The following is a 9,268-nucleotide window of genomic DNA, read 5'->3' as shown; positions in this document are numbered from 1 at the left end:
AAGCCAGATTCAGGGAGGAGACAAATGCTACTTAATTAAATAATGCTGGGGGGAAATCACGTTTGTGAGAGAATGTGTTGTCACTGAGTAAAATTAATGATAATTTGGGAATGGTGTACATACTTATTAGGAAACTGGATATCAAGATATCAAGTCACTATGCTCATTTGGGGAAAACTGAACCAGATTTGGTGCTGAAACCATACAACTCAGATTGGGACTCGAACCTATGGACTGGGTCTCTAACCCAGACAAAACCCAGGTTGGGACTTGAACTCACAGTCTTTTAATTGAGATCACACACCTGGTCTCAGGGCTTAATGAAGCTCAGGTTCTTTATGTCTCATTGCAGAAAGAATTCAGTGAGAGACAAAGTGATAGGTAAGAAGTAGATTTATTTAGAGAGAAACACACTCTGCAGAGTGTGGGCCATCTCAGAAGGCAAAAGGCCTCAAAATATGGGGTGGTTAGTTTTTATGGGCTGGGTAATTTCATAGGCTGAGTGGGAGGATTATGCCAACTATTTTGGAGAAGGAGTGGAGATTTCCAGGAATTGGGCCACTGCCCACTTTTTGGCCTTTTATGGTCAGCCTCAGAACTGTCATGGCACCTGTGGGTGTGTCATTTAGCATGCTAATGTATTACAATGAGCGTATAATGAGACTCAAGGCCTACTGGAAGTCTAATCTTCCACCATCGTGGACCTAGTTGGTTCTAACCAGTTTTTGTCACATCTTCAGGGGCTATGTCATTCTTTTAGAGGTTGTGCCCTGCCCCCTTCCCTCCTGTTTCAGTACCCACCCATTGCTCCTGGACTAGGCCTCACCTCTCCCTCTGAAGTCCCCAAAGTCTGGTCAAGCCTGAGATACTGAAGTTTGCAAAATCCAAGAAGAAATGGAAGGAAGGAAATGTCTCCTCCTATATGGAGGAGTGTAGATCCTCAAGGGAGGGGGATGGGAACTGGGCGAGGATATCGAAAGAGGATGATTGAAGAGACTAAAAGAGACAGACCTGGACACCTGAGATGCTCTCCTTCAAAGGCCTAAAACTGCAAGAGGCGCCACATAATTACATTAAAGTCATAGCTTTAACCTTGATCAATATTGTAAGAGCTATCTGACAAAAGAATTGCTTGTATTGTGCATTTCAATGATATAATTTTGAATTAGTATGATATGAAAATGTTAATAACAACATTAATAAAGTTTTATTTTATGTAAAGAATATGAAATATTGAAACCCTAAAATTTTTAAAAATGCAATCAAGAATTGCAGTATTTTCAAAGCTAGTAAGCTTAGTGAATTATGAACTTGCATTACTACCACAGGGGGGTGTCAGTTTAGTCGGTAAACTGAAATATCTGCAGCCTTTGTCAGTCCTATGGTGTGATGACTAGTTTTATGTGTCAACTGGGCTAGGCTATAGTATAGTTATTCAATCAAACACTTATCTAGGTGTTGCTATGAAGGTATTTTGTACATGTGATTAACATTACAATCAGTTCACTTTAAGTAAAAGATACTATCCTTTATAATTTGAATAGACCTCATCCAATCAGTTAAAGAGCCTTAGAAGCAAAACCGAGGTTCCCCTGAGGAAGAAATGCTTCCTCTTTACTGCAGCATCAGCTCCTGCACAGGAGTTTCCATTCTGTTGGCCTGCCCCACGAATTTCAGACCTGCTTAGCAAGGCCTCACAATCGTGTAAGGCAATTCCTGGTAATAAATCTCTTAATAAACATTGGGTGGGCCCAAAAGTGCCTTCAATTTTTAAGTAAAAATAAAAGACATTTTTCATTTTCACCAAGAACTTTATTGAACTACGTAGTCACCCTTTTTTCCACTACCTTCTGCCATTTTTCAGGCAACTTCATTATTCCATCTTCCCAAAATTTCTTACCTTTTTGAGCAAAGAACTGTTCCAGGTGCCTTTTACAGTCTTCCAGGGAATTGAAATTTTTTCCATTAAGAGAATTTTGTAACGACCGAAATAAACGGAAATCTGAAGGTCTGGTGAATACAGCAGATGAATCAGAACTTCCCAGCCAAGTTTTTGTTTTTATTTTTTTTCAAATTTATTTTATTTATTTATTTTTGGCTGCGTTGGGTCTTTGTTGCTGCGCGCCGACTGGGCTTTCTCTAGTTGCGGCAAGCGGGGGCTACTCTTCGTGCGGTTCGCGGGCTTCTCATTGTGGTGGCTTCTCTTGTTGCAGAGCACGGGCTCTAGGCGCACGGGCTTCAGTAGTTGTGGCACACAGGCTCAGTAGTTGTGGCTCGCAGACTCTAGAGTGCAGGCTCAGTAGTTGTGGTGCACGGGTGGGCTTAGTTGCTCTGCGACATGTGGGATCTTCCTGGACCAGGGCTCGAATCCATGTCCTCTGCATTGGCAGGCGGATTCTCAACCACTGCACCACCAGGGAAGCCCCAAACCACTTTTGACACGTTCAATCAGTCACAGCACCTTCTCCACATACTGCACAATTCGTTTTTTGTGTTTCAGTTGTGTTTTTACCTTTCTTGAAATAATAATGCTTAATATGCTGAAAATTTTGCTTTTTTTCTTCCATCTTCAATATTAAAATGGCTACACAGGGACTTCCCTGGTTGCGCAGTGGTTAAGAATACGCCTGCTGCAGTGGTTGAGAATCTGCCTGCCAATGCAGGGGACACGGGTTCGAGCCCTGGTCTGGGAAGATCCCACATGCCGCGGAGCAGCTGGGCCCGTGAGCCACAACTACTGAGCCTGCGCGTCTGGAGCCTGTGCTCCACAACAACAGAGGCCGCGATAGTGAGAGGCCCGCGCACCGCGATGAAGAGTGGCCCCCGCTTGCCACAACTAGAGAAAGCCCTTGCACAGAAACGAAGACCCAACACAGCCATAAAAATAAATAAATTAATTAAAAAAAAAAAAAAAGGAATACGCCTGCCAATGCAGAGGACATGGATTCGAGCCCTGGTCAGGGAAGATCCCACATGTTGCAGAGCAACTAAGCCCGTGTACCACAACTACTGAAGCCTGTGTGCCTAGAGCCCGTGCTCCGCAACAAGAGAAGCCACGGCAATGAGAAGCACGTGCGCTGCAATGAAAAGTAGCCCCCGCTCGCCACAACTAGAGAAAGCTCGCGTGCAGCAACGAAGACCCAACATAGCCAAAAAGAAAAAAAAAGCTACACAAAAATTCACCAAAGTCTTTTTTTTAAATACATGCTGATATGACAGCTGTCACATACAATCTAACAAAATTGTTTTGAATGAAGTTAAAGACAACTAAGTGCTACTAGAACCATCTTATGGAAAAAAACGAACGCACCTTTTGGCCCACCCAATATATATATCCTACTGATTATGTATTTCTGGTAGAACTCTGAATGATACATATGGCAAATGGCTTAATTATGTGATATTTATAATATGCAGGCCTTCCAGAATGTATCTCTTTTGTCAAATGAGAATTTCTTTTTTTAAATATTAATTAATTAATTAATTTGGTTGTACCAGGTCTTAGTTGCAGCAGGCGGGCTCCTTAGTTGTGGCTTGCATGTGGGACCTAGTTCCCTGAGCCGGGATGGGACCCAGGCCCCCTGCATTGGGAGCATGGAGTCTTAACCACTGTACCACCAGGGAAGTCCCTCAAATGAGAATTTCTTGTATCTCCATTGTGATCATGTGTGTTACCACATCCAAGTTATATTTTGGGCGCTTATCTGGGATCTTTACGTTTTGAAAAGGCACCAGAACTGAGTCATGCCCTAGATTGAGCCAGAACTTCACTCTCACCCTGGATGCTAACTTGTTAGAATGGTGTAAATGTAAAATAGCAAAAGTGGATCTAGCACAACCAGTAACTGTACTCCATATATCATGATTAGTCTGAGAGAGATGTTGTAGAAAAGGTAAAATATCAGTATTAGAAGGTCGTTTTTGTTTGTTTGTTTGTTTTGTGGGGGGAGAGGGGTTTGCTTTGATATTTCAAACTGAAAGGCGTATCTAAAAATTGTTGGGAATTTCCCGGTAGTCAGGTGGTTAGGACTCCAGGCTTTCACTACCCAGGGCCCAGGTTCAATCCCTGGTCGGGGAACTAAGATCCTGCAATCCATGAGGCGTGGCCAAAAAATAAAAATAAAAATTGTTATGTGAGGTTCATACACTAATTCTCTATCTCCTTTAAGAGACAGCAGAGGCTGGTTGACTGTAAAGAACAGTGGGTCTCTGGAAACCAATTTTTTTCTTCTTGGGAATTTGTTTTTATGGGGATATAGGGGATGGGTTGGGAAATATCTCCGTGGGTTATGCCCCATCAGGGACATGTCCATTCTAATCTTCCTGGTATAGCTTTTGGAACTCTCTTTTTCTTGGAGCTGCTGTTCTTGCTGCCAGCACCCTCTTCAGGTCCACTCCTTCTGAGCACCAAAATTTTAAAGCAGATCCATGACCAGCATGGTAGGCTGGGTGGGGAGTCAAGAAATCCATAAATGATCCTTGGGACTTGGAGTGATTTCCCAGTACTCTTTGTTTGTAAATAAATAATTCACCAAAGACTTTAATCAGTCTGACAGTTCTCAAAAGGTTAAACTAAGAGTTATCGGGCTTCCCTGGTGGCTCAGTGGTTAAGCATCCGCCTGCCAATGCAGGAGACATGGGTTCGATCCCTGGTCCGGGAAGATCCCACATGCCACGGAGCAACTAAGCCCGTGCACCACAACTACTGAGCCTGCGCGCTAGAGCCCGCGAGCCACAAGTACTGAGCCCACGTGCCACAACTACTGAAGCCTGCGCGCCTAGAGCCCATGCTCTGCAACAAGAGAAGCCACTGCAATGAGAAGCCCGCGCACCACAACGAAGGGTAACCCTGGCTCACCGCAACTAGAGAAAGCCCGTGCGCAGCAACGAAGACCCAACACAGCCAAAACTAAATTAAAAAAATAATAAATTAATTAAAAAACAAAAAAAACTAAGAATTACCTTATAGGGAATTCCCTGGCCGTTCAGTGGTTAGGATTCCACGCTTCCACTGCAGGGGGCACAGGTTCAATCCCTGGTTGAGGAACTAAGATCCCGCATGCATGCCAAAAAATAAAGTTACCGTATAACCTAGCAATTCCACTCCTAGGTATATACTCAAGAGAAATGAAAATATATGTCCCCACAACACCTCTTACATGAGTGTTCATAGCAGCATAATTTACAGTAGCAAAAAACATTCCTATATCCATCAAGATAATGGATAAATAAAATGTTGCATATCCGTTCAGTGGGATATTATTTAGCCACAAAATGAAATAAAGTACTGATACATGCTTCAGCACGGATGAACTTTGAAAACGTTATGCTAAGTGAAAGGAGTCAGTCATAAAGGACCACATATTGTATGGCTTTGTTTATATGAAATGTCCAGAAGAGGCAAATCCATAGAGACAGAAAATAGAGTAGTGATTGCCTATGGCTGACGTGATGGGGGTAAATGGGGTGTGTATGTTTAATGGGTACAGGGTTTCTTCTGGGGGTGATGAAAAGCATGAAAATTTAATGTGATGATGGCTGCAAAAAAAATTGGATTGTACACTATAAATGGGTGAATTGTATGGTATGTGAATTATATTCAATAAAGATAGTTAAAAGTGAGAGTAAAATGGCAAATATGAAAATAGTACATTATGATTACATTAAACTTTTTCTTCAAAATCATGTTCAAAGACTTTGAAGACAAAAAAGAGGTCATAAAAATTGTGTAATAGAAATAATTCCCGAATTTAAAAAAAGTCTTCACATAAGATGACACTGGACCAAAGAAACAGAGACTAAATAAGACTAAGCACAGTTTTTCTAGCATGCTTTTGTGAACCCACAGATATATGTCTGGTACACATCATCATGTGTTAAGGAATGTTAGATAGCCCCTTCCTGTTCTTAAAAAATAAATAAAATAGTTAAAGGGGGTTTTGTGTGTGTGTGTGCTAATGAAATGTCTCCAACTGATAGTTCTGAGATCCAAATATTTTAAAGTGTATAAGGAAGAGTCTCGTCATTTGGGGTGGGTGTGTGGATACATTGGTAGACACAATGTTGGTTTAGCTTAATTTAGATGCTCTGCAAGATACTTAGATACTCTGCAAGATAAAGCAACCCATGGCTTCTTGGTTGAGACTACTATCAGAAGGGCCCACTGAGGAAAGAAAAGGAGCCAGTTTGTGGCAAACCACTGCAAGATAGTTAAGTAAAGCAACAATCTCCTTAAGATCACTTTGGGTCCAGATAGGTAGAGAACACTTTAACCAACAGCTGAAAGTGAATACTTTTGCATATCCTGCATAAGTCATCCAAGCAGCAGTTTCTCAGGTTTGGGAGTTTGTTTTCACTTCATTTTCCCCTTGTAAGAAGATATGCTGTTGTTCCACTGGAAAATATTGGAATTCTGAGGAAAAACCTCTACCAGGTGAGAGTCAGAAAAGACTTGAAGAGCTGATAGCCTCCTTTCAGACATGGCTTTGGCCAAATCCTATAAATGCTTGTAAATGGCAGAAGAGCTTGCACTTTGGAGCATAGTGGTCCATGCCCTGCAGGATATTCAGGCAGGAGGGGACAAAGCATCAGTCAGCCACACACCCCAGTAAGGACGGGCTCCCACAGAAGAGCCAGGTCAGGGCTCCAGCGTTGTAGGAGAAGTGGGTCACGCTTATCTAGCTCCATGAAGAACAGTGTATCTGGACAGAGAGACAGTTTGATGCAAGTACCGAGTCTTCAGGGCAGTAACATTGGCTTTGGATATAGGCACCTGCTGGGCATAGTAAACAGGGCATGCTCTTTCATAAGTCAGGGCCTGTCACAGACCCAGGCACAGGAGCTGGAGAAGTGGGGAAATGGTCACTCCTTTATAAGATAAAAAAGTGCTAGTCATTTAAATTCCCTCATGATGGGCGAGATCACCCCTTGTCTTTATTATGAAGGGCTGTGTTGGCATGGATGAAGATCAGTGGCTGCCTGATGTCTGCTGCCTGTTCCACAAGTCACACCATGTCCTATTAATAGACCAAGCAACACAATCTACAATAAACACAAGTTATTGAAAACTTAAGAGTATTTACTAGAGGAGGCAGCAATAGCACCTGGAAAGACGTTGAGGAAACCAAAGAGTGGACCTGAGAGCACTAAATAGGAAACCAATACCCTAGAACAGAGATTGGCAAATTTTTTTTCTGGAAAGGTCCATATGTAGTAAATATGTTTGGCTTTGTGGGCCATACAGTCTCTGTTGCAACCCCTCAACTCTGCTACTGTAGCACAGAAGCAGCCATAGATAATACATAAACAAAGAATTCCGTGTGCCAATAAAACTTGATTTATAAAAACAGGCAGGTTTGGGAATTCCCTGGTAGTCCACTGGTTAGGACTCCATGCCCTCACCCCGGGCGTGTGGGTTCAATCCCTGATCAGGGAACTAAGGTCCCACAAGCCGCGTGGCACGGCCAAAAGAAAAAAAAGGCACGTTTGCTGACTCCTGCTGTAGAACAACTAACATCCTAGAATTAGGTGTGGACTCCCACACCAGCTGATAGGCTAACCTACGGAGAGAGAAGATATAATAGGAGTAAACCGTATGAAAATGGAGGTTGGGGGAAGTGCTGCCTAGGTAAAGTGGGTAGCAGATGAATGGGAGATGAGATTGCAGAGAGAGGCTTCAGATTAGGCAGGAGCCTGGGGACTAAGGGAAAGAATTTGTATATTATTATAACTGGGGTGAGAAGGCACTGAAGGGTTATAGGCATGTAAAATTTTAAATAAAATTACATTTCAAAAAATCACTCTAGCTAATGGGTGAAAAAGAGGGGATGTGGTAGGCTGAAACAAGGCCCCCAGGAGGATATCCACATTGAATCCCTGGAACCTGTGAATGTTACCTTATTTGGAAAAAGGATCTTTGCAGATGCAATTAAAATCTTGAGATGAGGGCTTCCCTGGTGGCGCAGTGGTTGAGAATCTGCCTGCCAATGCAGGGGACACGGGTTCGAGCCCTGGTCTGGGAGGATCCCACGTGCCGCGGAGCAACTAGGCCCGTGAGCCACAATTACTGAGCCTGCGCATCTGGAGCCTGTGCTCCGCAACAAGAGAGGCCGTGATAGTGAGAGGCCCGCGCACCGCAATGAAGAGTGGCCCCCGCTTGCCGCAACTAGAGAAAGCCCTCGCACAGAAACGAAGACCCAGCACAGCCATAAATAAATAAATAAAAATAAATAAATAATTAAAAAAAAAAAAATCTTGAGATGAGGATCTAACCCTGGATTATCCAGGTGGGCCCTAAATACAATGACACGTGTTCTCATAAGGAAAGGCAGAGGGAGATTTGAGACAGACAGAAGAGGAAAAGAAACAGACACACAGAGAAGGTGATGTGAAGACAGAGGCAGAGATTGGAGTAGTGTGGTCACACGTCAAGGAACACCAAGGAATGCCAGCAAATACCAGAAGCTAGACAAATCAGGTTTCAATTCACACCCCCCCACACACACACACAGAACTTCCAGAGGGAACGCGGCCTTGAAAACACCTTGATTTCAGATTTCTGGCATCCAGAACCGTGAGAGAATAAATTTCTGTTGCTTAAAGCCACCAAGTTTGAGATAATTTGGGTTTTATTGGCCATGCCGCACAGCTTGTGGGATCTTAGTTCTCTGACCAGGGATCAAACATGGGGCCACGGCAATGAGAGAGCCAGGTCCTAACCACTGGACCACCAGGGAATTCCCCTGTGATAATTTGTTACAGCAGCCTCAGGAAACGAATACAGAGAGTAAGAAAAGAAGTAAAGAGATCCTTTAGGAGCCTCCTGCAATAACCCAGATGACAGTTGCTAATTAATGGTCTGGTCTAGGATGATGGCAGTGAAGAGGGAAATATGTTGCCAAAATAGAGATCTATTTCAAACTAGGACTTGGAGAAGATTGGATATGGGTTAATGAGTACTGGCTTGAGGAACCTGGATGATGGCAATGCCAATTACGGAGACAGGGAGGGAGCAAGTGTGGAGTTCAGTTTTGGATACACTGGGTTTAAAATGCTGGATAATCATCAAGAGGAAATATAGAACAAAGTATTAGAGATACAGGAGAGAGGTATGGGCTAGAGATAAAAATTGGATAGTCCTTGGTATTTAAATCCCATGGAAATCAGTGAGATAATGTAAGGGGAAAAACACAGAGAGCGAACAGGGTCCTGGATCTAGCCGTGAAGAACATCAATGTTTAAAAGCCAGATAGATCCAGCAATTACACTT

Source organism: Eubalaena glacialis, chromosome 1, assembly GCF_028564815.1.
Source record: "Eubalaena glacialis isolate mEubGla1 chromosome 1, mEubGla1.1.hap2.+ XY, whole genome shotgun sequence".
Taxonomy (NCBI): Eukaryota; Metazoa; Chordata; class Mammalia; order Artiodactyla; family Balaenidae; genus Eubalaena; species Eubalaena glacialis.
The sequence above is the reverse complement of the archived record's forward strand: the minus strand, read 5'-3'. Positions refer to the sequence as shown.